Source organism: Piliocolobus tephrosceles, chromosome 20 (assembly GCF_002776525.5).
Source record: "Piliocolobus tephrosceles isolate RC106 chromosome 20, ASM277652v3, whole genome shotgun sequence".
Lineage (NCBI taxonomy): Eukaryota > Metazoa > Chordata > Mammalia > Primates > Cercopithecidae > Piliocolobus > Piliocolobus tephrosceles.
The window spans coordinates 5,408,044-5,425,053 of record NC_045453.1 but is presented as its reverse complement, the minus strand read 5'-3'; the positions used below and the strand labels follow the sequence as shown (position 1 = coordinate 5,425,053).

The 17,010-nt window shown below is 53.1% G+C and overlaps 1 protein-coding gene across 3 annotated transcripts in view; it reads left to right on the top strand.

Moving 5' to 3' along the window:
• NOL4L (nucleolar protein 4 like) overlaps positions 1-17,010 on the top strand; it is a 142,744-nt gene that overhangs the window by 31,468 nt on the left and 94,266 nt on the right. Inside the window, exon 1 of one of the 3 annotated variants that reach the window (XM_023220421.3) lies at positions 12,599-13,060. The exons of the other annotated variants lie outside the window; for them this stretch is intronic. The gene's annotated coding sequence lies outside the window, so the exon portion shown is untranslated. Of the gene's footprint in view, positions 1-12,598; positions 13,061-17,010 lie in introns of those variants that run through there. 3 annotated transcript variants of the gene reach the window in all.

The window sequence follows — 17,010 nt, the reverse complement described above, 5'->3', positions numbered from 1 at the left end:
TCTGCCGATGAGCCACTTTCTATCTGGCCGTGCAGCCTGTGACAAGTGCCTTCACCTCTGAGCCTGTTTGTTCATTTTCACTTACATCCAATACATTCTTTTTTTTTTTTTTTTTTTTTTTTTTTGAGATGGAGTCTCACTCTGTTGCCCAGGCTGGAGTGCAGTGGTGCGATCTTGGCTAACTGCAAGCTCTACCTCCCAGGTTCACGCCATTCTCCTGCCTCAGCCTCCCGAGTAGCTGGGACTACAGGCACCCACCACCACGCCCGGCTAATTTTTTGTATTTTTTTAGTAGAGACGGGGTTTCACTCTGTTAGCCAGGATGGTCTCGATCTCCTGACCTTGTGATCCGCCCGCCTTGGCCTCCCAAAATGCTGGGATTACAGGCATGAGCCACCGCTCCCGGCCACATCAAATACATTCTTAACATTTCAGTAAATGGTTTATTGTAGGGTCAGTTTAGATTTACAGTTACAAAGTTGCAAAGATAGTCCAGAGGGTTCCTGTCTACTCCTCACCCACTTTCCCCTGTGGTTAACATTTGATATTACTAAGGAACCTATCCAGGCACATAACTATTAACTAAACTCATACTTTTTAAAATTTCACTAGTTTTTCCCTAATGTCCATTTTCTGTCCCAGGATCCAAACATAATACTATGTTACATTTAGTTGTCATGTCTCCTTAACCTCCTCTGGTCTGTGACAGTTTCATAAGACCCTGTTTTATTTTGACAAATATTTCTAAGCACCTACAATGTGCATTGATCTGTTCTTGGTGCTAGGGAAAGAAACAGAATCCCATCTTCCGTGGAGCCTATATGTTCAGGAGTGGGGAGACAGACCATGAACCCTAAATGTAAATGTTCAATATATAGAAAAATAAAGCAGAGAATGGGGCTAGGGCTGGGGGCTGCTGCTTGAGATAGGTGTGGGGAGGCCTCCTGTTCCCCAGGAGACATGGGAGCAGAGACCCACTGGAGGTGAGAGAACATCCATGTGGGGATCTAGTGGGAGAGGATTCCAGGCAGAGAAAAGGATAAGTGCAAAGGCCCTGCAGCAGGAAGTGTCTGGTGAGTAGAACCAGGAGAAGGCCAGTGGAGTGGGCTGGAGCCCTGGGTGTGGGGGTGAGTGATGAGAGGTGAGCGCAGATCTGTGTGGGGTACAGACTGGGGTCGGGGGTGAGGGTGGAAGCTGGGAGGAGGCTGCTGCAGTGATCCAGGTGAACCAGGGAGAGAGGGTGGCGGCCTGGACCAGAATGGTGCCCATGGTGGGGTGAGAAGTGAGCTGATTCTAGGCCTGTTTTGAAGGGGGCGCCACAGGACTTACTGGTGGAAATGGGGTGGTGCTGAAACCTTCTGGTATGGCCTGTGTGAGGAATCCAAGGATGGTTTCGAGCAGGCTTAGTTGGCACACTGTAAAGTAGGATTCCTCAGGGGATCTCCTGTGCTCTCAGAGCCACCAACCAAGCTCATCCTCCCACTGAGAGCCAGTGAGTAATCTTAGCTTACTGCAGCTTCCGCCTCCCAGATTCAAGCGATTCCCCTGCCTCAGCCTCCCAAGTAACTGGGATTACAGGCACGTGCCACCATGCCTGGCTAATTGTTGTATATTTCAGTAGCGACTGGGTTTCACCATGTTGGCCAGGCTGGTCTTGAACTCCTGACCTCAGGCAATCTGCCCGTCTTGTCTTCCCAAAGTGCTGGGATTATAGGCATGAGCCACTGTGCCCAGCCAAAAAAGGTGTTTTTTTGTTTTGTTTTGTTTTGAGATGGAGTCTCTCTCTTGTCACCCAGGCTGGAGTGCAGTGGCATGATCTCAGCTTACTGCAACCTCTGCCTCCCGGGTTCAAATGATTCTCCTGCCTCAGCCTCCCAAGTAGCTGGGATTACAGGCACCTGCCACCACGCCTGGCTAATTTTTGTATTTTTAGTAGAAATGGGGTTTCACCATGTTGGCCAGGCTGGTCTCGAACTCCTGACCTCGTGATCCACCCGCCTTGGCCTCCCAAAGTGTGGAGATTACAGGCATGAGCTACCGTGCCCAGCTTAAATTATTATAATACTGTATTAATTTTTTTTTTTTTTTTTTTTTTTTTGAGATGGAGTCTTGCTTTGTCTCCCAGGCTAGAGTGCAATGGCATAATCTGGGCTCACTGCAACCTCCGCATCCTGTGTTCAAGTAATTCTCCTGTCTTAGCCTCCCGAGTAGCTGGGATTACAGGTGCAGGCAATCACTCTTGGCTAATTTTTGTATTTTTAGTAGAGACAGGGTTTTACCATGTTGGCCAGGCTGGTCTTGAACTCCTGACCTCAAGTTACCTGCCCGCCTCGGCCTCCCAAAGTGCTAGGATTACAGGCCTGAGCCACCAGGCCTGGCCAAAACTTATTAGCTGTCTTTTTTATTAGAGCCATCCTGGTGGGTGTGAAGTGGCATCTCACTGTGGTTTTGATTTGCGTTTCCCTGATGGCTGATGATGTTGAGTATCTTTTCATGTGCTTTTTGGCCATTTGTATGTCTCTATTGAAGAAATATCTATTCAGATCCTTGCCCGTTAGAAATATTGTATTACTTATCATTTTACCATTGACTTGTAACTTTTCTGTATTCTAGATACAAGTCCCTTATCAGATACATGGTTTGCAAATATTTTACCCCAGTCTGTGAGTTGTCTTTTTGCTTGCTTGATGGTGTCCATTGTAGTACTAATGTTTTTAATTTTGATGAAGTGCAATTTGTCTAATTTTTCTTCTATTGCTTGAACCTTTGGTGTCATATCTAACAAGTCATTGCCTAATCCAGGGTCACAAAGATTTATCCCTATGTTTTCTTCTAAGAGTTTTATAGTTTTAGCTCTTACATTCTTCAGGTTGTTTTTCCCACTGAACAATAAATCTGTGTGCTGTCAGTGCATAAGTATGTCAGAACATAAAGAACTTTCTCCTTCTTTTTTACAGCTGTGTAGTATTCAATTTTATGGATGTACCGTAATTTACTTATCCAGTCCCCTGTTAACGGACATTTGGATTGTTTATGATATTCTGCTCTCGCAAGACTTTAGTGAACATCCTTGAACATAGATGGCCATTTCAAGCATGGGCGATTTTATACCAAGTAGTTGAATTGCTGCGTCCGAGGGCATGTGCTTTTGGAGATGATACAGACTGCCTTCCACAGACAGGGAACCAGTTTTCACTCCCGGCAATAATGTCTAGAAAGTGAGCCATTCGTGTAATGACCGTGGTTACTGTATATTGAGCACTCAGTGTATGCTGGCACTGTGCATCCCCTCGTAATGACCCGGAAGATCAGAATTAAAATCCCCACTTTACAGAGATCTCAGTTCACATGATCTATCCGACTTGTGATCCTATTTATTTTTCACCATTTGATTCAGCCCCCATGCCTTGAGAGTGTCTCCGACCACTTCTGAAATAACTACCAGAAAAATGCAAATTCACCCTGGAGAGTCTCTAAGATCATACTTAAGTGTGCAAAAGGCAATTAAGTGTGGAAGCCAAAGGCAGTCAGTTACTAGGGAGTCTTGAATGAGCATCTGTTGTATGCCTGCCAGTGAGACGTGGTCTGATTTAGGGGCTTAGAAGTCTAGCTTTGCAATTTGTCAGATGTAGGTTCAATCCTGACTCCATCCCACGTACCTTTGGCAACTTGCTTCTCTTCTCAGTGCCTAAGTTTCCTTATCTGTAAAACAGTATTGACAATAGTACCTACTGGTACATCAGGAGTGTTTAATACACATTGGCTATTATTATCCTTGTTGGCAAAGTGTTACAGGAAATTGAAGGCAAGAGACATGTTGGGTTGGGGGTTGGGGGGAAGGTCAGGGAAGGATTCCTGTGGAGAGAGAGAGGGCATTTGAATGAAACACTCAGGTCTGGGCATTCCAGGCAGAGGGGACAGTGTGTGTCCAGGCACAGAGGCAGGATTGCCCCAGAGCTCATGGGAGGAGAAGCAGCCAGGGAGGCTGGAATGTCAGGTTTGTGCTAGGACCTCTAGGAGGAGGAGACATGGCTGGAGCTGCTTCCAGGGGCCTCAAATCCAGGCATGAGTTTTTGGATGGCATTTGGCGGGCAGTACAGAGCCATGGAAGGATAGTTAAGCTTGCAGTCCTGCCCAGTATGTCCCCACCTGCAACTCAGGTGCTTCCTTGGGGCAGGCTTCCCAAACCTCATTTCTTCTTGAGGGGCAGCCTAGGACACTGTTTAAGAATGAGAAAGCCAGGCATGGTGGCTTATGCCTGTAATCCCTGAACTATGGGAGTTTGAGGTGGGAGAATGGCTTGAGCCCAGGAGTTCAAGACCAGCCTGGGCAATATGGTGAAAACCCATCTCTACAAAAAATACAAACATTAGCTGGGCATGGTGGCTTGTGCCTGTAGTCCCAGCTAATTGGGAGGCTGAGGTGGGAGGATCGCTTGAACGTGGAAGGTCGAGGCTGCAGTGAGTCATGATTGAGCCACTGCACTCTGGCCTGGGCAACAGAGTGGGATCCTCTCTCAAGAAAGAATGAGAGTTCTGGGGCCAGGCTGCCCGGGCTGGTCTCTAGCTCAGGTGCTTCGTGCTGTGTGACATTGGGCATGTATGTCACTTTCTTCTCTGGACTGCACTTTTCTCCCCCATAAAAGAGAGTTGTCCCAACCTCCTGGGGCTAGAGTGAAGAGTCAATGAGTTGATATATGTAAAGCACGTAGAGCAGGGTGAGGCACACAGTAAGCGCATGGTAAATGTCTGTTGTTACAGAGAAGGAAGGCAGTGGCATTAGATTGTCCTGCCTGTTTCTCAGATGGGAAAATCAAGGCCCTCTGAAAGTTAGTGAATGCCCAAGGTCCCTCTGGAGGACCAGGAGGACTCGTTCATCACTTATTCTTTCAGTACACGTTTCCTGGGCACCTACTCTGTGGTCAGCTCTGGCAGATACTGGGGATGCAGTGGTGAACAAGACAGCCTCCATCCCAGGGAGCTCCTGACCCAGGGAGTTGAAAGTCAAGACTGTCATTGCCTCCAACACCCATGCTCTCCTCCTGTGTCCCACCTGTGCCCTGCCCAGGCCAGAAGGGAATTAGAATTACAGCCTTGCCGGGCGTGGTGGCTCACGCCTGTAATCCCAGCACTTTGGGAGGCTGAGCCGGGTGGATCACCTGAGGTCAGTAGTTCAAAACCAACCTGATCATGGAGAAACTCCGTCTCTACTAAAAATACAAAATTAGCCGGGTGTGGTGGCGCATGCCTATAATCCCAGCTACTTGGGAGGCTGAGGCAGGAGAATTGCTTAAACCCAGGAGGCAGAGGTTGCGGTGAGCTGAGATCACGCTATTGTATTCTAGCCTAGGCAACAAGAGTGAAACTCCATCTCAAAAAATAAACAAATAAATAAAAACATGGAGAAACCCTGTCTCTACTAAAAATACAAAATTAGCCGGGCATCGTGGTGCATGACTGTAATCCCAGCTACTCAGGAGGCTGAGAAAGGAGAATCACTTGAACCCAGGAGGTGGAGGTTGCAGTGAGCTGAGATCTCGCCATTGCACTCCAGCTTGGGTAACAAGAGCAAAATTCTGCCTAAAAAAAAAAGGGTCATGTGCGGTGGCTCATGCCTGTAATCCCAGCACTTTGGGAGGCTGAGGCCAGCAGATCATGAGGTCAGTTGTTCGAGACCAGCCTGGCCAGCATGGTGAAACTCCGTCTCTACTAAAAATACAAAAATTAGCCCGGCGTGGTGGTGCCTGCCTGTGATCCCAGCTACTTGGGAGGCTGAGGCAGGAGAATTGCCTGAACCCAGGAGGCAGAGGTTGCAGTAAGCCGAGATCATGCCACTGCACTCCAGCCTGGGCGACAGAGCAAGACTGTCTCAAAAAAAAAAAAAAAAAAGAATTACAAGCTAAGTGTCTTGTAAACAGGCTCTTCCTAGCTCCAAAATCTGGACACAAGAATAATGGGAATCCAAATATCTTGCTCTAGCCCGCCCTTCTTACAGACAAGGGAACTGAGACTCAGCATGCTAGACTAACAGCACATGCCTCTCCCTGCACCTCCAGCCCCTGGGACAGCGGAGAATGCAGCTGCATTCTGGATATAGTTTAAAAGTGGAGCCAACAGAACTTGCCCATGGATGGGATGTGGGCTGTGAGAACCAGTGAGCTGTTAAGGATGCCTTCAGGGTGTCTGGCCTGAGCAAGGGAGATGGAGAAGCCTTCTGGGGGAGGAAGTTTGGTGATGGTGGCCAGGACTGTGGGCAGGGGGGCAAAGGGGGTCTAAATGCTTGTTGGATGAGTGGATGGATGTGCTCCCTGGCTCTCCAGGGGGCCCTAGACACACACTTGCTTTCAGATGTGTCCAATCGGCTGTCCAGCGGCAGAGGAGAGGCCCATGCTGGAGATGTCAACCTGACATCGCACACGTGTGAATGGCCCCAAAAGATAGGCGAAGTTCAAGGACTGGAGCTTGGGGTTGTCAATATCAAGTGGTCCTGTCCAAAGTTCACGTTTTTCTTATTTCATGAAAAGACCCATTTTAAAACAATTTTTATTCTTTAGAGACAGGGTCACACTCTGTCACCCAGGCTGGAGTGCAGTGGCACTATTATAACTTACTGCAGCCTCAAACTCCTGGGCTCAAGTAATCCTCCTGCCTCAGCCTCCTGGGTAGCTGGGACTACAGGCAGGCACCACCATGCTCAGCCCCAACTTTTAAGTATCAGCAACAAACTCAAATTGTAATAAACCTCTGTAGGTTCCCCCAAATACATCCATAGACCCCACTTGGCCTGAGACCTACTGCTTAGGACCTGTGGTATGGGTCTGGAGTCACACTGCCTAGATCTGAACCTGGCTGTCAATTCCCAGCTGTGTGCTTTTAGGCAGGTGACTTAGCCTCAGTTTCCTGATCTGTAAAATGGGAATAATAATAGTACTCACCCCTTGGTGTCATAGTACGGGTTCTTTGGCTGAGAGTCGTGATGAAAAGCTATTTGTGATGGATTTTACTAGTGACCAAGGCTGATGATGGCAAAGGGGAACAGTGCACTGGATTTCAGGTTCACCCCGGGGTGGGATCCATCTCTGCCATTGACAAGCTCTGTGACCTGGGGTTGGTTTTAGATCCCCGAGAAAGTGGTTTATTGCTCTTGGAGTTGGGAGCTGGCCAGGATGCCTGCTGAGGCCTCTGAGCCCCCACTGACCACCCTCCCTCCCTGCCTCTCTCCTTCCAGCCTCGCCCACCTGCCACCTCCCACCCCTCTACCCTGAGCCAAAATGATCCTTCAAAAGCACAAATCTCAGCATGGTCTTTTCCTGCCTGGAGAAAAATCCTTGTTGACACCCCGCTGCCTTCAGGACAAAGCTGGAGAGCCTTAGCCTGGCGTAGGGAGGTGGGAGGCGGCCCTCACCTCTCTTCTGCTATCTCCTTTCACCAACTCTGCTCGGGTACCAGCTGCACACAGCCCCTCACCATGCCTCAAAGGCCCCGTGCCTCTTAGTACTCCTTTCCCCTTCCTTTCTCCACCCACCCCCTGCCTTACCATCATCCTTCCAGCAGCTCCTGGGCCCTGCTATACCTTGGGTCTAACCACTTCTCTCCCCCAGTGATCCAACTGCCTCCTCATGGCTTCCCTGCCTCTCTCTCACCCCTTCTTCTCCATAGCCCATTTTCCACAAGCAATCAGAGGGATCATTTAAAAATATCCTCTGGATGGTGTCACCCGCCTGCTTAAAATCCCTCTATGGCTGCCTGTTTCACGTGAATACAGCCACCACCCCATCCATCCCTCCAGCATGTTCAGCACAGCCTCCCCACCATCCCACTCACTGCTGCCCACGATGCCGGCCACCTGCCTGCCTGAGGGCCTTTGCACAGGCTGTTGGCCATCAGAGGTGACTTAATATCGCACCTTCAGCAGAGGCTCCCTGTCCACCACCCTTTTCACAGGCACAAATAACTCATTCAGAAGGCAGCCAGCTCTGCCTGTTGACTTTGTAACCACAGTGCCTGCCCCTGTTTTTTTTTTTTTTTTTTTTTGGGACAAGGGCTCTCTGTGTCACCCAGGCTGCAGTGCAGTGGCGAGATCTTGGCTCACTGCAACCTCCACCTCCTGGGTTCAAGTGATTCTTGTGCCTCAGCCTCCCAAGAAGCTGGGACTACAGGTGTGCACCACCACACCCAGCTAATCTTTTTTTTTTTTGACAGAGTCTCGCTCTGTCATTCAGGCTAGAGTACAATGGCATGATCTCAGCTCACTGCAACCTCCTCCTCCTGTGTTCAAGCAATTCTCCTGCCTCAGCCTCCCTAGTAGCTGAGATTACAGGTGCCTGCAACCACACCCAGCTAATTTTTGTATTTTTAGTAGAGACAGGGTTTCACCATATTGGTCAGGCTGGTCTTGAACTCCTGACTTCAGTGATCCACCCACCTGGGCCTCCCAAAGTGCTGGGATTACAGGCGTAAGCCACTGCGCCTGGCCTCAGCTAATTCTTGTATTTTTAGTAGACACGGGGTTTCACCATGTTGGCCAGGCTGGGTATCACCCTTTCTGGTGGCAAAAGTGCCACTCATCCTTCAAGGTCCAGCCCAAATGTCACCTCCTCTGTGAAGCCTTCCTTCACGCAGCCCCACTCCCTGCCCTGTTCCCTAGGGCCCTCTGGATCGTTCTTTCCTATTGCATCCCCTGACAGCAGAACCAGCTGAGCTCCGTGGTGGCTTCCCGCGAGCTTTATTCTCTTCCCTTTCCCCCACACTCGACATGGTAATGATCACTCGCTGGCGAGCTCCTCAAGGCAAGAGCACCCCAGCAAGAGAGCTCGTGTTTATCGAGCATGGCTGTGTGCTCAGCGCTTTCCTGCATTCTCTAAAATCCTCACAACCCCGTGAGGTCGGTTCTCCTAAAAGCCCCATTTTAAAGAGAAGCCAGTGGAGGTTTAAAGAGGTTAAGTCACGTGCCCAAGGTCACCCTGACACCAGAGCTAAAGCTTGGAATGAATCACGGCAATGACTTATATATAGCACCTTCCACATGCCAGGCACTATTAAGGTATTTCATCTTCACAAAAACTTTCACTGCAGCTTCATGTTATGGCTGGGGAAACTGAGGCATGGAGAGGTTAAGTAATTTGCTAAAGTTCAAGAGGTGAGTCAGAAGTGGAGTAGAGCCTGAGCACAGTAGCTCACACCTGTAATCCCAGCACTTTGGGAGGCTGAGGCGGGAGGATCTCTTGAGCCTAGTAGTTCGAGACCAGCGTGGGCAACACAATGAGACTCTGTCTCTACAAAAAAAATAAAAAGATTAGCCAGGTATAGTGGCACATGCCTATGGTCCAGCCACTTGGGAGGCTGAGGTGGGAGGATTGCTTAAGCCTTGGAGGTCGAGGCTGCAATGAGCCGTGATCCTGCCACTGTACTCCAGTCTGGGTGACACAGCGAGACCCTGTCTCAAAAAAAATTTTTTTTTAAAGAGGTGGAGTAGGATTTGAGCCCAGGCTGTCTGGCTGTTGGTCATCTCTTGGTCATGCTCTCAAACATCATGCTGTACTGGCCATTGTAGCCTTCTCCCTCTGACCTGCCTGAGCAGCTCTCATTGTCTTGGTGCCCCCGAAACCTGGACTAGCAGCCAGCCCCAGGAGGCACTAGTTAGTGAGAGTGTCAGGAATAAGGGCGCCGGTAAGCCAGTGGACATGGGACCCTACCCCAGCCGTTCTGAAGCTCTGTGTCCCGAAGCCCAAAGATGTGGGCACCTGTCTCCTGGGCTCAGTGCCCCCCACCACCCGCCTATCCAGACAGCCCCAGGGAAGGACCAGATCCATAAACATGAGGCTCTACTTGGGCTGGGAGGAGTGCTGGGCACTGTAGAGTCCTCAATATTATTGCTTTATTGTCATTTAAATGGAGCCTGCCTCAAACAGGCCACCCAGTTCTAGCCACCAGCTCTGGACAAAACCCCCATTGAAAAGCCAATTACAATCACTCCATCTAAATTGTCATGGATTTGTATAGAAAATTACATCTCCATTTAGTCCTAAAGCGACGTCCTGGGCATGGACAGAGCAGAGGCTGGCCCATTTACCCCCGCCAGCTCAGCGCGGGTGCCGCGGGCAGACAGAAAGCCCAAGCTGCTGGGCCTTGGCCGGCCCGGGAACAAAGGCCAGTTTGTGGGGGCCCAAAGAGAAGCTGGGCCTCTGAGGGCAGCTCAGATTCCAGGCCTGGGCCGATGGACCCTGCACCGCCAGCTGGTCTCCCCTGCTGGCGGCTGTGGCCAGACGAGCTCCTGACAGCCGGCTTCAGGCGGCCCATCAGCCCCGTCACCATCCAAGGTGGCTGGAGCTTGGCTCATGTCCACGCTACCAGGAAATGAAGCTCAGGGAGCACTTGACTGGGATCCTGAGATCTTGGTTTCATTCATTCACTCACTCACTGACACATTCAGTGCCTGCTAGTAGCATGAGAAAGGCAATAGCATAGAAGTGAGCTCCAGCTTCAGAGTGCCCTGCGTTCAGTTCCAGACTCCGTCCTCAGTAGCCGTGAGGCCACTTGCTTAGTCCTTTAGTTTTGAAATAGTTGTCGAGCACCTACTGTGTGCCAGAGAACAGGACAAAACGGTCTTTACTCTTGGCTCTTAAAGGTCAGTGCCCTGAGGGATATAAACAGGGGCTGACACGGGCTAGTATCCCCATTTCACCGAAGTGTAAGTAGGCAGCTCAGAGGAGCTGGACATGCTGTATGCAGGTGGGAAGGGCATTCCAGCCAGAGGGAACAGTGAGTGTGTGTGTGTGTTTGTGTGGAGAGGGTGGCAAGGCAGGTTGGAGCAGCACTCTGGCATGACACGAGGTCAGTGGGGCAACCTACAGACTGTGGGCCTCTTCTCTGAGCCTCAGTTTCCTCATCTGAGGAATGGGGGCGATGGCCCCAGCTACTGGGGTCTTGGGCAAGGGTTCAGGGAGATAATGTGTGCCAGGTGTTCTGCGTGGAACTTAGACAACACTCTCTATGGGCCAAACACGGACCGAGGGCTTTCCACTCATTCACTCCTAACGATGACAGTCCCATTGGGGAGGGCTAGGATCCCCATCTCACAGATGGGGAAATGGAGGCAACAGCACAGCTCAGCTAATTATTTGTTCCTGTTCCAGTCATTCTGATTATGGGTTAGCCCAGGGCCTGCACAGAGAAGATCCTCAAAAAGGATTTGTTGAATCAGTGAACGCATCTGGAAGGTTAGTGCTGGGCAGGTGTGGGGGCGCTGGGAGGAAGATTGCTGTGTACATGTGTGAAGCTGTGTGGAGTGGTATGGGATTCTGAGCATGGCTATGGGCCTATGTGTAACTGTGTGTGAGACTGTCCAAGGACTGCAGATGGTTGCATGTGTGAGGCTATGTCCGTGTCTCTGTGACCTTAACTGTGTGTGACAGTCACACATTTTCTCCCTGAGTCCTTGCCCAAATGCCCAGTGGCCACAGGGGCTCTGTCAGACTGACTGTGTGTGTGTGTGACTGTGTGTCATGGCCTACACATGTCTGTCCGGGCCCAGAGGGACACTTGGCACCCTTCCTGGGATGGCTGGTGGGCCCGGAGGCTACCTCAGGGCAGGACAGGCAGGTGCAGAGGTGAAGGGGTCAGAGTCCCCAACCTCCCCTGCCCAGCCCAGCAGACAGACCGGCAAATGGAAAAAAATGTTCACACCCGAGGCAAGCTGGTGGCTGCCCCGCCAGGGACTGCTCTGTGCACAGAAAACAAGTTCTTCTGGTATCAGCTTGGCAGGAAGTGGCTTTTGGGTGGCAGGAAGCTGGATTCAGCTCATATCAGCCCTGGCCGAGGGGCAGGAGAGCAGTTATCTGGGGTTAAACAGAGTTACTGAGAAGTGGAGCCCCCAACACGCCATGCCTGATAGAGTTGAGGGCACAGCCCGCCCCGATGGCCCTTTGGAATGATGGGTGGGCGGTCTTGTAAAGATGAGCCCCAGGCCCCAGACAGGGCTCATTGTCCACCTCTCATTTACTCCCATTTAGAAGATGTGCAGACTGAGACTCTGAGAGGCAATGACTTTTCCAAGATCACCAGTTAAGTAGAGAGACAGAAGGGAAAAAGACTGCAAGAAATTTACATCTAGAGACGAAAAGGCAGGACAGAAGAGCAAAGAGAAGAGGAGTGATGGGACAGGATGGAGCTAGGAGTCACATGAATGCAGACAGCAGTGAGGCTGCACCATGGGAAGGCCTGTGTGTGCCCACCATGTGCAAGGTCATCACGTGGACGTCACAGCTGACCTTGAGATCCTGAACCCATTTCCCAAATGAAGGGAGTGAGACTCAGAGAGTCTCACTGGCTGAGCCAGGCCTGGAATCCAGATCTGATTCCAAAGCCCAGGTTCTTTCAGGTCATGCCCCCATGCCCAACTTCCAGGGAAGGGAAGTGGCTCTTCTAAAACGGACACCCAGTTCCACTAGCTGCTTTCCTGGGTGCTCGGTTGAGGAATTCACTCAGCTGGCCTGTGGAGAGCCAGGGTTCAAACCTAGGCAGGATGGCTGCAGAACTCACGTGCTTAACCACGTGACAGGGTGTGCCCAGCGCTTTGCTGGAGCAGGCAGAGAAAGCCATGGCCCTGCCCTTGGGCTGGGACCCAGAGGGTCCAGCCACTGGAACAAAGCCTTACAGCTGGCAAGAAACTGAGTCTCCCAATGCCCAGCCCTAGACACTCTGTGCCGCCCCCCACCCCACCCCCACTGGAGCCCCTGGGCACTGGGCTCTGGTCCTTCTGCTCTCATCCCAAAAGCAGCTCTCAAGCTGTTCCCTGGCTGAGATGCTGATTTGAAGCTCGGTTTGCATGTCGTTTGCACATTACTCAGTGTATGTCAGAAGGTACGAACATCTCCCTTTCCGGGAGAGGGCTGCCGGGCCCCCCTGCCCTCCTCCAGACAGCAAAAATGCCAGCCGGCTAGACGGGAGCGACGCCCTGGCCTCTGACGGCACCCGCCTGCCGCTGCCTCCCCCATTCCCTCCTGGAGCCAAATTTAGGCAGCTCTGCTACTGAGAGATGGGGAGAGCGGAGGCAGGAAACGGTGAGGTTGGAGGCAGCCTGGCCTTGGCCCTCCCAGGGTGGAGCAGCCCCAGGGATGCCCCTGTCCCTAAAGCTCTGGGCACAGCCTCCCCCCACCCCTCCTCCCACTGGAATGCTAGCGGGGTTGGGGAACACTGGGTTCTCAGCTGCAGCCCAGGGTGCTGGCTACCCCAGCCATGAGGGAGGAGGGAGGGAGGGATCGAGGGAGGGAGGGAGGAGGTCATGGCCGGGGCAGTGGGGAAGGGATCAGATAGCCTCCTCCTGCCCCAGACACCCGCCGCCACTGGGGACACAGAGCCGGCTCTGCTTCTTGGACACTTCCTGTCCCTCCTTGGTGTGTACCCCCCAACCCTGGGACTGATTGTGGGTGGGGGGCAGGGGGCACAGCCAGGCCTGAGGGGACTGAACCCTCCCTGTCCCCCAAAGGCTCTCCCAGGCCATCTCTGACTTGGGCCAGCCTTGCACCTGAATGGTCTTGGTTCCCCTACCTGGGAAATGGAGGGAGTGGCCTACAATGACTTCCAAGCAGCTGCCTGCACTGACAGCAGGAACTTCTGAGAGGCCTGACAGAAATGAGGGTTGTGGGCCAGGTGTGGTGGCTCACGCCTGTCATCCCAGCACTTTGGGAGGCTGAGGCAGGCGGGTCACTTGAGGCTAGGAGTTCAAGACCAGCCTGGCCAACATAGTGAAACCCTGTCTCTACTAAAAATACGAAAATTAGCCAGGCATCGTGGTGTGTGCCTGTAATCCCAGCTACTTGGGAGGCTGTGGCAGGAGAATCGTTTGAACCCAGGAACCAGAGGTTTCAGTGAGCAGAGATTGCACCATTGCACTCCATCCTGGGCTACAGAGCAAGATTCTGTCTCCAAAAAAAAAGAAAGAAAGAAAGAAAGAAAGAAAGAAAAAAGAGATGCGGATTGTGGCAGTGGCTTTAGGCCTAGAAGAGGCAGCTACTCATGATGCTGGGACAGAACCTGCGTGGGCTGAACTGTGGAAGGGAAGTAGTGTGGGCTGGATTTCAGCCACCACGAATCCAGGGGTGGGACTAATGGAGCCCAGTAGTTGGGATCCTGGGGTCTGAGTCCCTGGATTTGAACCCCAGCTCTGTCACTCTGTACCTTGTGACTGTGGGCAAATTGCTTCAGCTCTTCTGTGCCTTTGCTTCCTCACCCTGGGGCAACAGATCTCTGGTTGCTGTTGCGAAAGTGAACCGAGGCCATGAGTGCTTGGCACACAGTAGGTGCACCGCGACGCCAGCCACCGGTGTGACTGTTTTGTCTCCCAGGACGGTTAGGAGGCCTCGGAGTCACAGCAGATGTGGATGTGGACGCGGTGGGAGGCGCTGTATCTTGGTTGTTAAATGGGCACGGGGATGGGGGGTTCAAGTCTGCGTGACCCTGGGCAAACGGCCACACCCCGCTGCGCCCTGGGCGGGGAGCAGCAGAAGCGCTGACCGCGGAGGGTCTGTGAGGATTACGGGAGATCAGGCTTGGCACGGCGCCTGGCACATAGCGGGCGCTCCCTGAAGGAGAGCTGGCAAGATCGAATGGTACCGCCCTGCACAAAGGACAGGTGGGCAGCGTCTCGGGGGGCGGGGCAGGGCAGGTGCGCCGGGAGCGGGTTGGCGGGGCCGGAAGGGGGACGCGAGGCCGGCGGGCGCGCGCGCAGCAGGTGCGCGTGGGGTGGGCGGGGCCCGCGCGGGCGGGGTCTCCAGGTGAGCGGGCGCGCGCCTGGAGGCTGGAGACTGGGTGAGGCCAGCCGCCCCGGCCCGCCGCCGCCGAGCGTCCCTGTGTCTTTAACGCCCCCGTCCCTGCGTGTCCCCCCCCAGCCGGGCTGCAGCCGCGGAGCCGTCCCCCCTGCACTGACAGCTGGTATCTAATTACTGTGTGAGAATGGAAAGTCAGGCTGTCCCAGCTCCGGGGAGAGGGGATTAACGTCTCCTGCAGAATACACTTCCTCTGGTGGGTTGCCATGGTTACTCTCATTACCTGCCTGCCCGCGAGGAGCCCGCGCGAGCCGCTCCAGCAGGCCCTCCGAACCCGGCACGGCGCGCGCGCGCCTTCCCGCCCCTCCCCGCCGGGGCGCGCGCGCGCCTTCCCGCCCCTCCCCGCCGTGGCGCTCGCGCCTGCGCCGTGAAGAGAGTGCGGCCGCCTCGCCCCCGCCCCTGCCCCCAGCCCGAGCAGCTGTCAGCGGCGCGCGCGGCCAGCCGGGCCCCAGCGCGCGCTGTCAACAGTCATTAGCGCGGCCCGCTCCCCTCCCCCTCCAGCCCCACCTCTTCCCCCGGCCCTGGGTGGGGCCCGCACCTGGGGCTCTCCGCTCGTTAGCGCTCCTGGGCCGCCGCCTCGGCCGGAGAGGGACCCGCCTGCAGGGCCTAGCTGACTCAGGGCTACCTCCTTTCGCCTAGGACCCCCGCCTCGGTGACTTCCGATTCCCTGTCCTAGGCTGCGGTGCTCTGGGAGGCGGGTCTCCAGAGTAGCTGACAGAGCTCTTTACTGGGTGTCTTCTAGGGCAGGTGCTGTTTGTGCATCATTTGGGTTCCCACACACTTCCTATGAGGTGGCGAAAGGGTTATGCCTATGGTGTCACCTCACACAGGAGGAAACTGAGGCCCAGGCAGGACAGCCCCTTGCCTGGGGTGGGGGCTGGGTTGTCCTTAGGCCCGTGACTTCACCTCTCGAGCACCCCCCTGTGGCCTCCCTCCCTATCCCCGCCAGGCCAGAGTCCTGCAGCCAGGCTCAGACCGTGTCCTGTCCCGCCAGCCGGGGATACTGAACAGTGCCCCTCTCTCCAGCCCTCAGAAGTCATTGTCATTCGGATCTGCATTTTCCCAGCCCCTGTCCTTCTAACTGGGGGCACTGTGGCCCACTGTGCCCCGTTCTCTTCCCATTCCTTCCTCCACACCCATTCCAGACATCCCAGAGTTAACAAAACCCAAAAGAAAAAGAAAAAAGACTCAGAGCTGCTTGGAGGAGATGGCATCCTCAAATGTAGCGCTGTCGTTTGAGGGGCTGGTCCCAGGCACCTTTCTCTGTGGCCTGGGGTGTGCGTTTTGGTCCCCGGCGTGATTTCAAAGAAGATGGAGGTTCAGCGAAGCAGAAAGGAGGTCTTGGAATATGTGAGGCCTGTTCCAGATGGCAGGTGCGACTCGGTGGTGGTGGTGGCAGCGGCGGCTACGCGCTAACAGTTGGATATTGTGCACAAGGGTGGAGAAGAGGCAGGTGCTATATTAGTCCTCAGCGCCTTGTTTGTGTATTTATTTATTTATGGAGAGAGTGTGGTCACATCCCTCTGCCCCATCCAGGTCTACGAAGCTCAATGGAACTTTGGGTCCTAAAATCCTGGGGTAAATTCCTATTTTGGAGGATTTTTTTTCAGTTTCCAGTCCCCAGTAGGTAGTATTCAGAACCGAGAGAAATTAAAATACTGCCTTTGTCCCAGTGAAGCAATACCCTCTCTTCAATCACCTGATTGCCCTTTACAAATTATGACAGCTTCTCTTGGGGATGCTCAAGAGAGGGATTCTGGGTGTTTGGGTGATGGTCTTCATTCTGGCTTTCTTCTCTTTTTGTTCTCTTAGTTTGGTGTGGTTTTTAATTTCCTCTCCACCTCCTTCCTTTCCCTCTGGGGCCCCTTTGCAGGAGACTGACTCCTCCCCGTTGGTTCTTTTTTCAGCCCCACCAGGAGCTGAAATGAGACTTTGCAGGAATCCCCCTAGAAGCTTCCAAAACTCCAGTTCTGACTTTTTTTTTTTTTTTTTTTTTGAGATGAGGTCTCACTGTGTCACCCAGGCTGGAGTTTAGTTGTATGGTCGTGACTCACTGCAGCCTATACCTCCCCAGGCTCAAGTGATCCTCCCACCTCAGCTTCCTGAGTACCTGGGACGACAGTCGAATGCCACCACACCCGACTAGGCTTTTTGTATTTTCTTTTTTTTTTTTTGAGACGGAGTCT